General features: G+C 43.6%; 1 long non-coding RNA gene across 1 annotated transcript in view; it reads right to left on the reverse strand.

Annotated features, from left to right (window-relative positions):
* The window catches only part of LOC138473730 (uncharacterized), a 65,352-nt gene that overhangs the window by 32,359 nt on the left and 16,470 nt on the right, over positions 1-16,523 (reverse strand). Inside the window, exon 3 of the long non-coding RNA XR_011268883.1 lies at positions 3,907-3,982. This is a non-coding gene — a long non-coding RNA (uncharacterized lncRNA). The remainder of the gene's footprint in view (positions 1-3,906; positions 3,983-16,523) is intronic.

Raw genomic sequence — 16,523 nt, forward strand, 5'->3', positions numbered from 1 at the left:
AGAACTAGGCACGTTAAAACAGGTACCCCTTCTCTTTATTGCAATCCCCACACAGCCAGGGAAGCTGCCCGTCAATCAAACCACGTGTTGGAACCTCAGGTGGAGCTGACATAGATCAACTCGATTAGACAACAACCACAAAATACTGCCATCGTTAGAGATGACATGACGACATAGCCAGCAGACAAGAACACACGTGCCACCAAGCACATTGGCATTACACACACCAATACACACGAAGAACATACTCAGTGCTATGACGTAGAGGACCACTTACACTCACACATGCATCGTTGTTATTTTTCACCCAGGCCAACCACAATACTGCAGAAACGCAAGACGCCAGAAGAGCTCGTGTACATGCTTGCAGACGCTTCCTCGCCACTAAAACCATGAAGATGTAACCCTGTATATGGACTTATGCATATGAATCTCTGTTGCCCCTCGTGACCCCCACATTATGGACTATGTACCGCCACCCTTAAGCCAGGCCAAGGTAGGCTGCAAAGCCAGAGTCCCCAGGCCGGAGCAGCTCAGACAAAGCTGCAAGGTGCTGATCATGCAGAACGACCCCCGACGAGAGCCCATAGCCATGGCTGCAATGTTGCAATCTACATGCCGCGCTCCCCGCGCCAAGGTTACACCTGCCACTGCTAAACGCTCCTCAGAGCCGAAATACAAATCAAATGCTAATAATTCAGCTCCAGCCACGGCCTCACAACACGTGACCAGGCCAACCTGATACGATGCCCAGCCCAAAGGGCCAGAGAAGCGCTGGGGTCTCACGTCTGGGACACAGACTGCAACAATGAAGTGACCAATTGGACACCGACAGGGATGGGAAAAACATGCACACCAGCTAATAGTCAGACCTGTCCATTGTCCGCCCCTGACACATAATCATACTTTGTAGCCAGCACCATGTACAGCGTGAGCTGGGAACAGCGATGGTCCCAGGCTTGGGGGCTCGCGGGTGGACCAATCAGAATACAAGGGACTCACCATTGATGCCACTATAGTTTGGCCAATCACTAATTGTCCCCTTGTAACAATTCTCTTGTAGCAATTATTAGGGATGTCCCAAGCTTATCACCTGACCCTTCCTCCACCACTAAGAGTTTTCTCTATATACTTGTCTATACTGACCCTACCACTCTTGGAGCCAACCCGAGATGGCGTTAGGTTTTGGGGCTAGTTTTCCCAGGTGACGCACATAGTCACGTCATACAGCTAGAAAAAGGGCCTGCGAGTCCACCATGAACGAGTTTTCTCCCGGATGCCTATGACCTGAGAGCTCGTCCCTATCTGTTTTGTGCAATAAACAGCAGTAACGCTTTGCTCTTGTGTGTGCCTTGTACTCCTTTGGGACGCGGGCAGAGTTAGGGCCTCCCCAACCCTGGAGGTCTGCGGACGGTCCTGCCGGCCCCTGGGAAATCGCCCCGACAGGCTCTATCCAAAGAACAGGCCTAGGAGGCCATCGGCTTGCAACAAGAGTGCCTGGAGCACTGGAACAGACTGGCCATGTTGAGTTATAGGAAATACGTGGGAAGGCAGCACGCCGAAGGAGATAAACCAGGACACTTACTTGCCTGGCTATATAAAAGTGAATCTGAGTGAGATGTGATACAGGCAATACTAGCTGATGATGGGGAGGTTTGTGAGACACAAGAAGACATAAGATATTATTTTTTGACTGCAACAAGGCGCTATATCCTGAAACATCAGTCACACAGGTGTCAGACATAGAGGAAGCTCTTGCACTGATAGATCTCCCAAAGCTAGATGCAGAAGCAACTGACCGGTTGGAGGCCCCATCACCATAGAGTAGGTAGAAAACACCATAAGAGGGTTACCGACTGGTAAAGCTCCCGGGGCAGATGGTTTACCAAGTGACTTTCATAAGGTATTCATGGCAGAGGTTACACACCCGTTATTAGCAATGCTGAATGAAGCGCTGGATAAGGGAATTTTATCTACGTCGTTGAGAGAATCAGTTATTGTCCCACTACTGAAACCCAACAAACGAGAAACCAAATGCGAATCTTACAGACTCCTCTCGCTCCTCAACCATGACGGTAAGAAACTAACTGCTCTGCTGGCTAACAGGCTGAAACCAGCAATTTCTAAACTCATACAGGTCCCAATATTTCAGAACAATGGCAGTTAAGTAAAGGCACACGGCAAGGCTGTCCATGGTCTCCTATGCTATTTATACAAGCCTTAGAACGGTTAGCGTTGTACCTCCGAAGAGAATATCAAGATGCAGGCATAACCACGCAGGGCAATAAGAACCTGATCTCCTTATATGCTGAGGATATGCTTCTTCATCTACAGCACCCAGAAACTAAATTGCAGTACATTCTTGATGTGTTTGAGCGCTATGCAACCTATCAGGTATCATGATTAACACACAGAGGTCGTGTTTGTTCCCCTTGGCGGGATATAAAGGGAAACCCTGGAATATGCTACCAGAGCTACCGATTAAATGGGAAGTGACCACATTTAGATACTTAGGAGTAGATATTTTTCATGAACCCAAAACAGAGCACATACAAAACACACTAAAGGCGGTAGGCAAAGTAAAGAAGTCCATGACTTTCTGGACCAGATTGCCGCTCTTACTGATGGGAAGGACAGCGCTATTGAAGATGCTAATGCTCCCAAGGCTTCTCCATTATTTTACTAACGTTCCATATGATATACCTAAGGTCTTTTTTAGGACACTTAACACCATATGTCGAGGCTTCCCATTACACACAACTCGAGATGCAGGATGTCGTTGGAGAACTTACAAAGACCATATGATCAGGGGGGGTGTGCTGAAGTCTTACACTCTGACTCTTAAACTACATATAAATATAGGGAAATGAATGCCTCAGTAGCATAACCTTTTGCCACTTATAAATATGGGAATGCATACATCACGTACATGACACGTTTATATTCTCTTACATGACACGTTTATATTCTCATAAGCAGAGCGTGCTCATGAACGTGCTCATGAAATGCTTTTTTCTAATGTGAGGATCTTGATGTTGGTTGCTAGGAGACCGGAGAGGAGCTGGACGAGACGGAGAGCGACGGTTAGGTCTCGGCTTATTAAACTACACGAAGTGAAAAAGAAGAATAATCCTGTTGCTGGTCCTGCTGCGCCGTTGCGCTAAGGAAGGCCTTTGTTTGTGTTCATGAGGCGACCGTTTGTCGTCACATAAAGTTTGTGGAGTTCATGATAACAGGTGTTGAAAAAATACAAGCACCAGTCTCGGACCCGTTACAGAGTCGCGGAAGAGGGGGGCGTGTCCTCCTCTGCTGATTTCAGGAAGAAGACAGCTGATCTCCCTCCCTGCCGTGTCAGTCTATCGGACGCGACCAGCAGGAGGAGGCCAAGGAGGCGGAGTCAGCGGGGCGCTGAAGTCCGAGGAACAGCTGATCAGAAGTCCAAAGAGAAGAGAATACGACACAAGTAAATCCTGTTTGGATCCAGCACTACGAAGGTACGTGGAACCCGGGAGGGTGAGAGGAAAATAAAGAGAGAGTATATATACTAGTAATACTAGTGCACAGGGCACCTAGAAGGCTACATGGTCGGTGAAATGAATCAGAAGGGCCGTGTATAAACAGAGGGTGCGTTACGAACCTCAAATGAAGAATGTCATTGAGCAGACACCATTAACCCACGAATTTACAGTAAACAATTCCTCAAGAAAGCAAATAAAAGAGAAAATACTACTTAGGGTGTCTCTTCCAAACTGATCAGGACAAATTCAAGAGGAAATTAAGAGAAACAGACAGTGCTAAAAAGAAAGAAAGAAAAGTAAAAGAAAAGAAAGAAACTACAAAGAGACAGAGACATAAAAGTAAGAGCGAAAGAGTAAATAGACACTGAGGTTGTTCAAGGACACTTACCTATACTTCTGCGGCCTGAAGGGAGTTCTCAGCTGGAAGGTGGTGAAGATCATAGAACAAAGACGTATCCTTTTACCTAAAAGATAAGAAAGAAAGTTCCTGTTAATACTAGTTTTGGGTAACAAACGTAAACCCAAGAAAGCTACTTCCTGTCTCAGAGTTTTTTTCCTTCTTTATTTTACGAGAGTGTATCACATTTGGTGTTAGAAGTGGGATAGAGTGAGTACGCCATGGAGGAACTTATCAAAACTTTAAGTGAAGGACAAAAACTCCTCCAACAAGCTCTGCAACTCCAGAGCCGACAGGCTCAAGCAGATAGGCTGGCTTTCCAACAAGAGATGCAATCATTTATACAAGATTCCACCAGTGTCATTAATCTTATTGAACATTTTCCTTTCAAGAGCAGTGAAGATATTTTGGTTACCTTGGATATCGTTTCACTGTATACCAAGATTCCACAATCATCCACCTTAGATATGATCGAAGAACTATTGTTGGCGAAATGTACACCTGGTATTACGCCCAATTCATTCATTCTTTGGTGCACTTCACTAGTTCTTGCAGAGAATTATTTCAAATTCAACAACGATTTTATTCAACAGATCCATGGAACAGCCATGGGCTCGGCGGAGGCACCTCCTCTGGCTAACCTTTATGTCAACTCAGTCGAATTACAGAGCATTTACAGTGAAACGAACATCTTTCGCCAGCATCAGACCTTATGGAAAAGGTATATTGATGACGTGCTTATGATTTGGCACAGAGTTGAACTACTGGCATTTTTTGACTGGCTTAATGGCATCAATCCCTTTTTACAATTTACGATTCATTACGATAGACACAGAATCGATTTCCTAGATCTCACTATTCTAGTTAACAACACCACCAATATGCTAGAAGTGAAACCATTCCATAAATCTACGGAGAAGAATTCCCTTTTGAGATATGATAGTTTCCATCCCAAAACACTTCGTGACAATCTTCCCTTCAGCCAATTTCTTAGGTTGAAGCGTAATAGCACCATCATTGATGTTTTCAATGAGGAAGCTGGGATTTTGAGTAACAATCTCATACAAAGAGGTTATCCTCGACAAATTGTAAAACGGGCCTTCAAAAGGGCATCCAATAATCATCGACAAGCCCTTCTTGAATACAAGCGTAAATCTTCTACATCTGATCCTGATGGTCTAATTTTGGTCAGTACTTATAATCCGTTGTCACACAAAATTGTCAGCATAATCAGAAAAAATTGGCACTTGTTATCTAAAAGTAACAATCCGGTCTTGGTACCTAGATGCGCGTTCAAACGCGGACTCAACCTAAAAGAACTAGTCACCAGGAATGATATTAGTGACTTTTCAACCTCTCAGCTCACCATAACAGAACAATGGGCCTAGTAAGACCTAGTGGTCATGCACCTTGTGGCAGTTGTAAATGTTGTTTGTCTACTAAACACACTACTATGGTTGACATAGGTTTGACAAAACCCTGGCAACAACATACCTTTACCAACTGCAATACTAGTGGAGTTATATATGCCATTTGGTGTCCTTGCCCAAAATTATATATTGGACAAACGGAATGTAAAATAAAAATCCTAGTTACCGAACATAAGAGCTGTATTAGGAATGAAATGGACTGTTTTGAAAAAAGTACGCACTGCTAATGGCGGCAACACAAGCAGAAATATCTTAATAAAGGAAGAGATGAGATTAATATTTCTCACCAAAAGCCATTTAATTGGCCTTAATGAACAACTAGACCTCGCTTTTCAAAATTCCTTTCTTTGAGGTTGCATCTTGGAATTCTGTTAAATCGATTTTTTGTCATCTTTATTTCATTGTATAGTCATCTACTTTTCCGCTTTTGCTCGTACCATTCCATTCATTTGGTTTGTTGGGTTAACCTTCATAATGTTCACAATAGTGTGATGTGAAAGGCTACTCCATTCCAATATGGCCGCATCCATTTACTTTGGACGTACCTTCACATGTGACTGGTATCGTGATGCTCTACAGTATATATGGAGCCGGTAGCTTCTCTTTGCAGTCCTTCTTCCATTTTTTCGAGAGACTGCGTTCACTTGTACTACGGACACCAGATGTAGACTCCCGTACGCGGTAAGCATTTGAGTCTGTTTTTGACCCATATGTACTAGCAGAATACGAGTGCATTTACCTTCGAATCACGGTGCAGCATGTTCGGCTCTAATTCTCTTTTGCCGGTATTGTAACTATCCGATACACTTGGCGACACGGATGATGTTTGCTTGTCAGCTTTTTCCCGGCTCGATTCTATTCTAAACACACTGACGATACGCGTTACTCACGGGGCTTTACGCATGCTTTGACACTGAACTACATTGCATCATCACCATCCTCCGGATGCATGGTGTCTCCCCGCTTTAGTAAGACATGCTGTTATATTGTAACAAAAACATTTTTTTTTCACTATATGGTGCGTAGCCATACTCGTGTTCGAGAGATAGTGTATTTAAACAGCGTACACACTGAAAGGCTGTTAAATTTGTTAACAGCGCTCTCTCTTTTTTACTGTTTCATTTGTCAGATACTTTGAATTGCCTTCGCCGGGATACATCTAGTATGATCATCTTTACATCCACGTATGTGGTTTCAGTAATCTGATGGTGTACGACAGAATTTAAACTGCAATACTTGTTGTAGCTGATACCGATTCACCCAAGTAAGTTTTTATGATATTCGGTTTCCGTTTCTTTTACCTACTCCTGCCAGTCTCCATACGACTTGATATTTTCTTTGAGTCTATACACGCGATTCAGCATTTGTCATATTTGACCTTATGTTTTATTTCCATAGGGCATATATTTTTCCAGCATTCTCATTTGGCCACATTGCGCTTGGTTTCACTTGCACCGATCCAATTAATGGGGCGTATGCTGCGACTTGACATATGGCAGAGTAAGTGTTATTTTGACCCCAGTCCCAGAGTTACTGAATTATGTATTTAAGATTTGACACAGGATTCTAGATTATTTCTGTCAATGTATTACTATTACCTTGTATGGGTGTTACCAGTTACAGCTACCCTAGGGTATTCCGGTTTTACCATCTTATTAATTCTAACTGTCCATTGAGTGTCATTTTTCTACCAGACTGCTAATGCTTCCACTTTTTCCAAATACAGTTGGTACATGCTCTTTCTCTTAAATTTGGTACAAGATAGCTGTTTTGAACTTTTGCGCCAAGTTTATATTTACAGCAACCTCTGGTATTGTGCATTGGTTGTTAGACGATTGTCTGCTTACCGAGCCTCCACAGGATGGTTTCTCCTTTTGTATTCACTCTCCTGCTCTGCACATGGGGTTTGAACCTAACATATTTAGTTTGTACACCCTGTTGGTATTTCCATTAGCTGGTTGTGACCTCCGGTAGGTTTTTCAACAGGTCATGTGACCTTGTAGCCACGCCCATTGATAGAGCGTGCCACAGTTTTATACTGAACTCTCTAAACTAAGTGATTTGAGATCAGTAATCTCTGTACCTCCCATTTCTTGTTTAGGTGTCAGGACGAGACTGACCCATGGACATTTTCAACATTCCAGCACCATCGATCATTGATGACTCCAGTTCCTATGTCACCCTGATGAATTTCCACATAATTAATTTAAATATGAAGATGGAAAGAAACATGTCAGTTTTCTATATGGTCCACCTTTGATGCGGCTAAAACTGTCAATTAATATGACTTTCTGAAAGTCTTAATCTGAAAGGACATTCTAATTATACTCTAGAAATATAGTGCTTGTCACTTACTATATTTTGAACATGGTGCTATAATATTTTGTGCAATAAGTTTATTTGTGTTCATGTATAGTCTGTGATTTTTACCTTTGTTTTTGCGATATGAATTACAGATATGTATGAGTTTAGTATGAATGGAGTGATTGGTGAATTGTATGGGTCCGGTTGTGTTGCTTATTGTTCCAAGTATTTGTTGTGACAATCATGTATTAGTTTTCTTCATGAATTGTATTTTATGACTTCAATGTTTTATGATAAATTAGGAGTTTTTAGAATTCTTATGATATACTTTATTAAATTGAACGAAAATGTTCTATTAAATTTAGGATGTGAATTGAATCTTTTCATGTCCTGTCTTGTGATGTGGTCTGTATTTCTTAAGAGGCACTATTTGGCTAGTTGTACCATCCAGGGTCTAGTTTTTCCTGTCCACCTAAACAAGATTTTTTACCTCGGCCTCCTAGTTGCTCTATATATACACATGTTTTTTCCAAGCACGACCGGGTGTATTTTTTGGCTTGGAGTCCCTCATTGTTTGTTGGCGTTTCCAACAAGCCCTACAGGTACAACAAGCTTAATACTCGAAGTCACAAATTTAAGAAATCCTCCCCAAGTTCCAACCTCCATACTACAAAAATATACAGCAGGGGAGGATCCTGCACATTTTTTCATGAATTTTGAACGCGTGGCCAGGAAGCCCAGTGGCCGTCAGAGAGATGGTGCCACTATATCGCTCCCTAAATGACCCTTCGCTCCCGTTCCCGCCACTTGGGGGCATGTTTTGGGGTTTATTCCCTACTGGACATTTCCTCCGAACCTTATGCTACAGTGCTGTGATGAATTGGGAGCGCTAAAACCTTATTTTCCAAGTAACTTCCCTTCCGGATCCATTCCATGTTTTTGGCAGCCAGCATGCTACTTTAATCTAATGACTATGCTTCCCAGAATGCCTGGCTCACTGCTTCACCTCCTCCCTTGCAGGACAAGGTTGGGTGGAGGATAGGCAACACCTGTGGCTGCAGGTGCAGCAGGCGGCACACCTGAGGGGTGTGCTCGTTAAGCAGCTTTAAAAGCCTCAGTTTGCTTCAGTCCAGCGCTGGTCATTGTTGCAGTGTTCCTGTTGTGACTGGTCCCTTGTTCCTTGTTCCTAGCTTTTGTGCCTAGTTCCTGGTTTCTGTTTCTTGTTCCTCTGCCCTGGATTTCGGATTTATGTGCTTAAAGGAGAGTTCCGGGACTTTTTTTTTATTGTCCCTACGGTTCGGCCATGTGTTTTTAAGCATAACTCGGTAGATCGTAGAAAACTTTCCTATGGACCTTACCCGACTTTTCGTCCATTAACGCACTCGAAATCAGCCGCCATTTTCTGATAATCCTATCATTTCCCCCCATCGCCCTGGCTCACCTGCTTTTGCGGCACTAAATCAAATCCCCCGCCCCTGAGCCTGACATCAGCAGACGCGTACCGCCCATTTCCCAACGCCAAAGCACGTTTCGTGTCAACAATCGCTGCGCCTCAGCTAATGAAGTGTCGCCATGGAAATGGCAGGACGCCTCTTTCCTCAATAAGTATAAACACACCGTTTCACAACACACAGCAGCAGATTTTCGATTCCATTCCTCTCTCTGTGTTACTTTGAGTATTCTGTGACTCGTTTCTGTGCTCTGGTCAGCTACCTTCGCCGCTTCTAGGCCTTGTGAACACCTGTACCATCTCTGTAAATTATTTTACTTTCTTTACCACACAATGGCTACAATAATGCCGTATATGTACGAGCCCGAGTACACCGAGGAAGAACTACTGGAAAGGCAAGCACGCGAAAACGATGGGGATTCGGACGGCAGTTGGGAGGACCAGTCAACGGATGAAGAGCCTGGACCATGTCGCATGGACGGCGTCTCCACCTGGTGCACGTGCAATCGGTGCGAGCTAATGCCAACTGAGGAGGAGAACTGCTGCTGCCGTGAAAATTCCGGGTGCTTGGCCTACATTTCAGAAGGCGAGCCAAGTCCGCAATGCATCACCGAGCTGCCAGAGTTCAGGGAAGCCTGCCTCTCACGGACCGTGTTGAGGATGATGATGGTGCTTATGCACGAACTTTGCGGCACTGTTCGTCCGCGTAATCCGAGTAACGAGTAAGTATACTCTGGTTTTGATGTCAGTGATGCCACTACTATGTCATGGTCAACTCCCACATATAAAATTACATCTACATATCATTCGAATGCATGTAAACTGGTTCCATATTGTGCATTTTCTAGATAGAATTTTTTTCAAAGCAGAATGACATTTTTTACCTGAATCGACAGTGATAAGAAAGTTTTGTCATTTTAATACAGTTTGCATCTTTCATTTTCACAGGTGGTACAGGCTGGTGGCCTATCGTTGCTTCACTTGGTGGCTTCACGGGAGGCTCGGACACCGCGTTCGGAGAGTAATACCTGCCTGTGCGGTACTTGCCATTAGACAACATTTCCCCAGCGACAGTGGACAATACCGCGGATTTTCCCTGGATGTGCTGCAACCGGAACTTTACAATGTGTAATGTTTATTATTTATGTTCAATTGAAATTAAGATCTAAAATAAAACCCAACATATATTTTAACAATGGTTGTTTTGATTTTTTAAATGAATCTAGTGTGTCTCCATTGAATAGTCTTCCTGTGCCTTGTCTTGTCACACCACATGTCTCCGGCCAGCATCCTCCCTCACGCTGGCCGCCCACCTTCAATCCACATAACCGTTGAACCCATATGCAGCAGACATACATATGTTATTTTGCGGGTTGGCATCAAGCCTCCCGGCCTTGCCTCCTCCCCCAAAAATACTTACCACACCACTTTGTTCAAGCGTTGGCAATAAAAGGCCGTTGGATTTTATTGATACAAAACATGGTTATAGGTAAATAATCAATATGGTTGATCATAATAAATCATCCTTTTGAGATGACCCCCTCTGGCCCGTGCCGCCTTGCCACCACAGGCCAGCCTGCTGCTGACTAACTGCCTAGGCATCCAGGGTCTCCAGGGTGAACTGCACCCATATATTTTCCTGGGAGGGTGAGGTATTTATAAACTCACCCCCCTGCCTTCCATGTACTAGATCCTGCAGCCTGCCTCTTACAAGCAGTTAGATGGCCTCTCCTTGGTGAGGCCCTGCGGCAAACGAGTCTTGTCTGCACGACCACCGCCCCAATCCACCCCCCCGCCCTATCAAAGGCAGTTCGAACCGGGGTACTTGCGCTGGCAAGTGGAGCTGTCAGGGGGCGATAAAGGCCAAGAGGTGCCAAAGACCATGTACACTTCAAAGTGGTCCATAGAGCATGGGTTGTTGTTCCCATGTCTACCTCCAGACCCCGTGTCTCCTGCCAAGCATCCCCCCTCACGCTGGACGGCCCCCTGCAATCCACATAAGTGTGTCTCCATTCACGAGTCTTCCTGTGTCTTGTCTGCACGACCACCGCCCCAATCCACCCACCGCCCTATCAAAGGCAGTTCGCACCGGGGTACTTGTGCTGGCAAGTGGAGCTGTCAGGGAGCGATAAAGGCCAAGAGGTGCCAAAGACCATGTACACTTCAAAGTGGTCTATAGAGCATGGGTTGTTGTTCCCATGTCTACCTCCAGACCCCGTGTCTCCTGCCAAGCATCCCCCCTCACGCTGGACGGCCCCCTGCAAACCGCATAATGCCACGACATATACACGTCATTCATTCACAAACACAACCCTGTTTCGAATTCTTTATAACCCACTTCATATTTCTAATGAGAACTACTTTGCGCTTTGCTAGTCAACCCGTGAAGGTGCTGGTTATCTGCTCTTCGTCTCTGTGAACTTCCGTGACCACTTCGAGGAAACTCGTCAGTTTGCAACCTGTGAACTGCTCCCTGTTCTACGACAAGAAACTACTCTGATCCCTGCATCTAACTGTTTGTTCGTCAAGGTAAGGCCATGTACCATAATCATTTTGCGTGCAATTTCTTTTCGTTCAAGACAGTACATGCAAGTAACTAGTCACATGTTCTGAGTTTAGTCAAATTATTTTTCAATTTTTTTAAAGTTATTCAAATACTTATCCGCATGTGAATAACGTGTATAGTTCCAAGAACCAAAACGAACCTTGCATTGAACCTTTTATGTGTCATTTAATTTTTTAACACATTGGTATTCATAGAGAATTGTTGATCTTTACTTTTCAGAACTTTCCACAATGCCTGCCTGTTCCATTGGCGGTTGCCCTTCGAAGACCCATAATAAATCTGAAGGTATTATAATGCATGTTTTCCCTAAGACAATAGATCAGATAAGAGAATGGGTCCGATATTGCGGATATCCACCGTCTGAGCTTGAAAGTAGAGTCCTAGAAGTCTTTGCGGACAAGAGGGGTGATCGATACCGCATCTGCAGCAGGCACTTTAGCTCAGACATGTACTCCACATCATTGCTAATAAAGAAGAACACACCGCGAGCGAGGCGAAAATTGCTCTCAACCGCTATTCCCACTCTATTCGTCCACATCCCTCCACTGGTGAGTCAAGTTTATGTATTTATCTCTCGGCCTTGCGGTAGTGTGTAGCATTAGCTAACAATAATTTCCCCATTTATGTATCCACTCAATATGAAGGCGGAAGATTCTCCATCCGTGTCGTTATTGCAGTCATCAGCCACTTCAAGCGCCTATCGGGTAATCTTACTTGGCTATTCTGCCACTGACTTGTTTTAGGCATGTAAATCAATAGTTTTAATTTATCGTGTAATTATTTTACCTAATGGTACACCCTTGTACTCGTCCTCTAGTCTTTGTTTTCAGTTATAATTATTGTTATCCAAAATAATGCAAGTACTGTCTTTCAGGGAGATGCTGAGGAGTCCAACGTATTGACGACTACCGTTGATGTCACTCAGATGTTCGAGGTACGTTTCAGGACAGTTCCATCGATGGAGATCATCAGATCTTGCATTCTTGTAGCGTGATTGTTACACACAATGTTTCTTTCATTTTTAGCCATTGATATGTCCTTCTGTCGTCGCCCTCCTATGTGTCTTCTTTTTTCAATATTGTGTTCATTACTAATGAAAGTCCTATGTTTCAGGGAGTCGATGGAGCATTAGTCCAAGAAGAAGGGGGAGCGTGCAGTTACTGGTCGGCGCAACAGCTTGCAGTAGTGTGCACCGCAGTTACATCGTCCCTTGATGTTCTTATGCATTTCGAGGTATGGATACTGACAGTTCGATCAAGCGAAATCATATGACGTGATTACATCCGCTATACTTCCTTCTTTATTAACGCAAGTACTATGTTTCAGGGAGATGACGGAGCTTCTTCTACAAGAACATCACCCCTAGTAGTTGATGCAGATCTCTGGGTGGTGACACTTCCAACGATCGAGCAAATCGAATCATATTTACATATCCATTATTTATTTTAGACAACTGATCGTTTGTGCAGGTATATTTAGATGAGCCGTTCACGCCTGCACAAAGTTTCTGTTCTTTTTATCAAAATAGAAAACCATACTAATGCAATTACTGTGTTTCAGGGAGTCACTGAAGCATCATCTTCAATAATATCATCAATGGAAGTCTATGAGGAGCCTGAGGTATGGATCTTGACAGTTCCATCTAACTAGATCAACAATGCGTGAATAATTGTCGTTTGAATGTTCTACACAAAGCGTTCATTCGTGTTTTGCTATTGAGATGTACGTGGGTATTGGTCCCCAAGTACATTTTGTGTTTTCGATATTATTATACATACTAATGAAAGTTCTATGTTTCAGGGAGTCGATGGAGCGTCAGTGCGTGATGGATGTGCTTATCAGGAAAATATAGTCGTTGCAGCGCAAGAGGAAGTGGAGACATGCACACACGAGTCGGAGCAACAGCGTCCTGATGTTGAAGTTCGAGGCAAGAAAGTTTCAAAGAAAAGAAAGCAAAAGAAGGTTAGTGTCCTGGTCACTATATTATGTTGTTTTTCACTGTTAATAGTTCAATACTGTAAGTTGTGTTTAAACTGAACATCCCTTTTCCAATCTGTCCTCTAGTTGCGAGTGGGTGTACGAACTAGATCTACACAGACAGTGAAGCGAACGAGAGATGTTGCTTGTCAAACCTTTTGGCAGGGACTTGAGACTGGAGATGCATCGTGCCAATGGGAAGAATATGAAGTGATTGACAACGGAGCTATACCACCACCAGCCATTGATAGTGAATGTCCTCCTGGTAGTTCGGATGCAGTCGGAGATCAATTCACAGAATCCACACCCGCGAAAACTAAGACCGCGAGAAAGTTGAAGAAATTGTTTTATTCACCCATCGCCGGAGAAGGAACAGATGTTGCAATGGAAGAGAATGAAGTGGACGACAATGAAACACCATCAATATCACTGAACATAGCGGAAGACGATATCAGAGATTCTACCTTTCATGTGAGTGACATGTCCTCAACGTTACAGGCCGAACCAGCTGGGATGCAGAGTGACAGTATAAGGAAAGAGGCCAAATTCATTGTATTCGATAGTTGTTTGATTGATATTATTATTCGGATGAAATGTGGGCATTCGGTTGGTGGGGAAGTATGTGGGGAGCCATTGATTAATGTGACTCGTGCAATTCGAGGCACTAACCTTAAAATACATGCCACCTGTACAAAATATCATCCTTTCTCATGGTCTGCACAACCCATGCTGGGACAACTGCCAGCAGGCAATCTACTTTGTGCAGCGGCTGCACTTTTTAGTGGTTCAAGTTTTAAAAAATTAGAGTCTTTCTTTCAGTTTGTGGGAATCCATTTCATTGCGAAAACTCAGTTCTACAAATACCAAACCGATTATCTATTTCCAGCCATTAGCGAAGCTTGGAGAATGGAAAAAATGTCTATTGATAGTACATTCGCGGGCAAATGGTTCAGGCTAGCCGGTGATGGACAGTGCGACAGCCCAGGATTTTCAGCCAAGTACTGCACCTACCACTTTCAGGACATGGAAAGTAAGAAAATTGTGAGTTCGGTGGTCGTGCAGGTGTCACAAAGTACATCCTCAGTGGCCATGGAGAAAGTTGGCTTTGTAGCATCATTGCAAGAACTACAATCGCGGGGAATGGTGATCGACCTGATAGCCACGGACCGACACGTTTCAATTGCCAAGACAATGAGAGAAGAGTACAAAAATATAAATCACCAATTTGACGTTTGGCATCTTGCAAAAACAATCAATAAAAAATTGTCGGCTGCAGGTAAAAAAAAAGATATGCAAGGTATTTCACAGTGGTCCAAGTCAATCAGCAACCATCTTTGGTGGAGCTCAAAAACATGTGGAGGGTCGTTGGAAATTCTACTGGAAAAATGGCGGTCAGTAATGCTACACTGTACAAACGTTCACCGATGGAACACGAACCAACATTTCCACAATTGTGATCATGGCCATTTGTCCACAGAGGAGGCACGGAAGAAGAAGTGGTTGATTCCTTCATCACCCACTCACAAAGCCATTGAAAAGATTGTATTTGATAAAACTATAACAAAAGCTTTGAGGGGACTCACGGAATTCTGCCACACAGGAGATTTGGAGGTGTTCCACAATATGTGCCTAAAGTACAGGCCAAAACGATTGCATTTTGGCATGGAGGGCATGATAAATCGGACTCTTTTAGCGGTCTTGGCACATAACCATAATGTTGGCCGTCAACAAAGTAGGACGACCGGAACTTTAGGGACGCTTCGCTACAATAAGGCCTTCACTAAAAGAAGTAAACAATGGGTGATCAAACCAGTGTTTGAGGATATGCAATATGAGTTTATTGAGAGACTTATTGTTGACGTCCTAGATAGGCACATAAATGGAGTTGTGAACGAACCTGTGCAGGGGACAACTGCATTGCCACCCAACATTGCCTCTGTTCCATGTCCACCTAAAGAAGAGCTCATTGAGAAATACACATCACGGTTTAAATGATTGTAATTTGATTGTCTGTTCTCTCGAGTCTCCTCATGTCGCAGGCCCATTGAATATGTGTATCTATCCAACCTTGTTCATTTGCGCATTAAATTAAACCAAACAGTAATATAAATCATTTTTCAAAAAATATAGAATGTCTCCGTATTTATGGTTCTGTGGAGCTGCAAAGCACGCAGACAAAATGCAAAGATGGAGTGTAAATTTCAAGTCCTGTGAGATGGCCTTACACTGAATGTAGCTAACTAGGAATGTGTGCTCGTTCAAAGTGAAGGTCAGCTGCTTTGATTTTTTCTCGGGTGCCAGAATGGCCCACGACTCAGTATAAGGTTCTATTGTTATTTGACCTTGACAGGCCGGGACCACGTAAGAAACGATAATGAATATAATTTCAGAAACGAAAGCCATTTCATGTTCGTTCATTAGAAGAAATAACGTCGGCATAGAAGGAGTGGTATTTCGGGGCTGCCCTACGCACAGACACAATGGAAAATGCAAATATAATGTAAGTAACTCTTTAGATGAGTTTATACCGCAATTTAATTACTATACAGTAGCTTACCGCGCACTAGAACCGTCTCCTTTTACGGAAGCACCTCAAAACCTTCCTCTTTGCTTCTGCTTTCTCTCTCCCTCTCCCCTGCTACAACTGGTCCACTGTCTGCGATCTCGGTCCTGGGCCCTTCCACTCTCCACCTGCACTCCCTGTCAACCCCTGCACTGGGGGACTGTCTCAGTATCCTACAGCCCCCCCTTGACGTATAAAACCCAGTTGCACTGTCCTAGCTATGAAATAATTTCCCGACCTAATATATAAAATGAATAATTTTAATAAAGATCTGATGGTGAGACTAATTTCATTTTTTATGTTTTTCAAACAGGTACT

Source organism: Ambystoma mexicanum, chromosome 8 (assembly GCF_040938575.1).
Source record: "Ambystoma mexicanum isolate Mex_15411 chromosome 8, UKY_AmexF1_1, whole genome shotgun sequence".
Lineage (NCBI taxonomy): Eukaryota > Metazoa > Chordata > Amphibia > Caudata > Ambystomatidae > Ambystoma > Ambystoma mexicanum.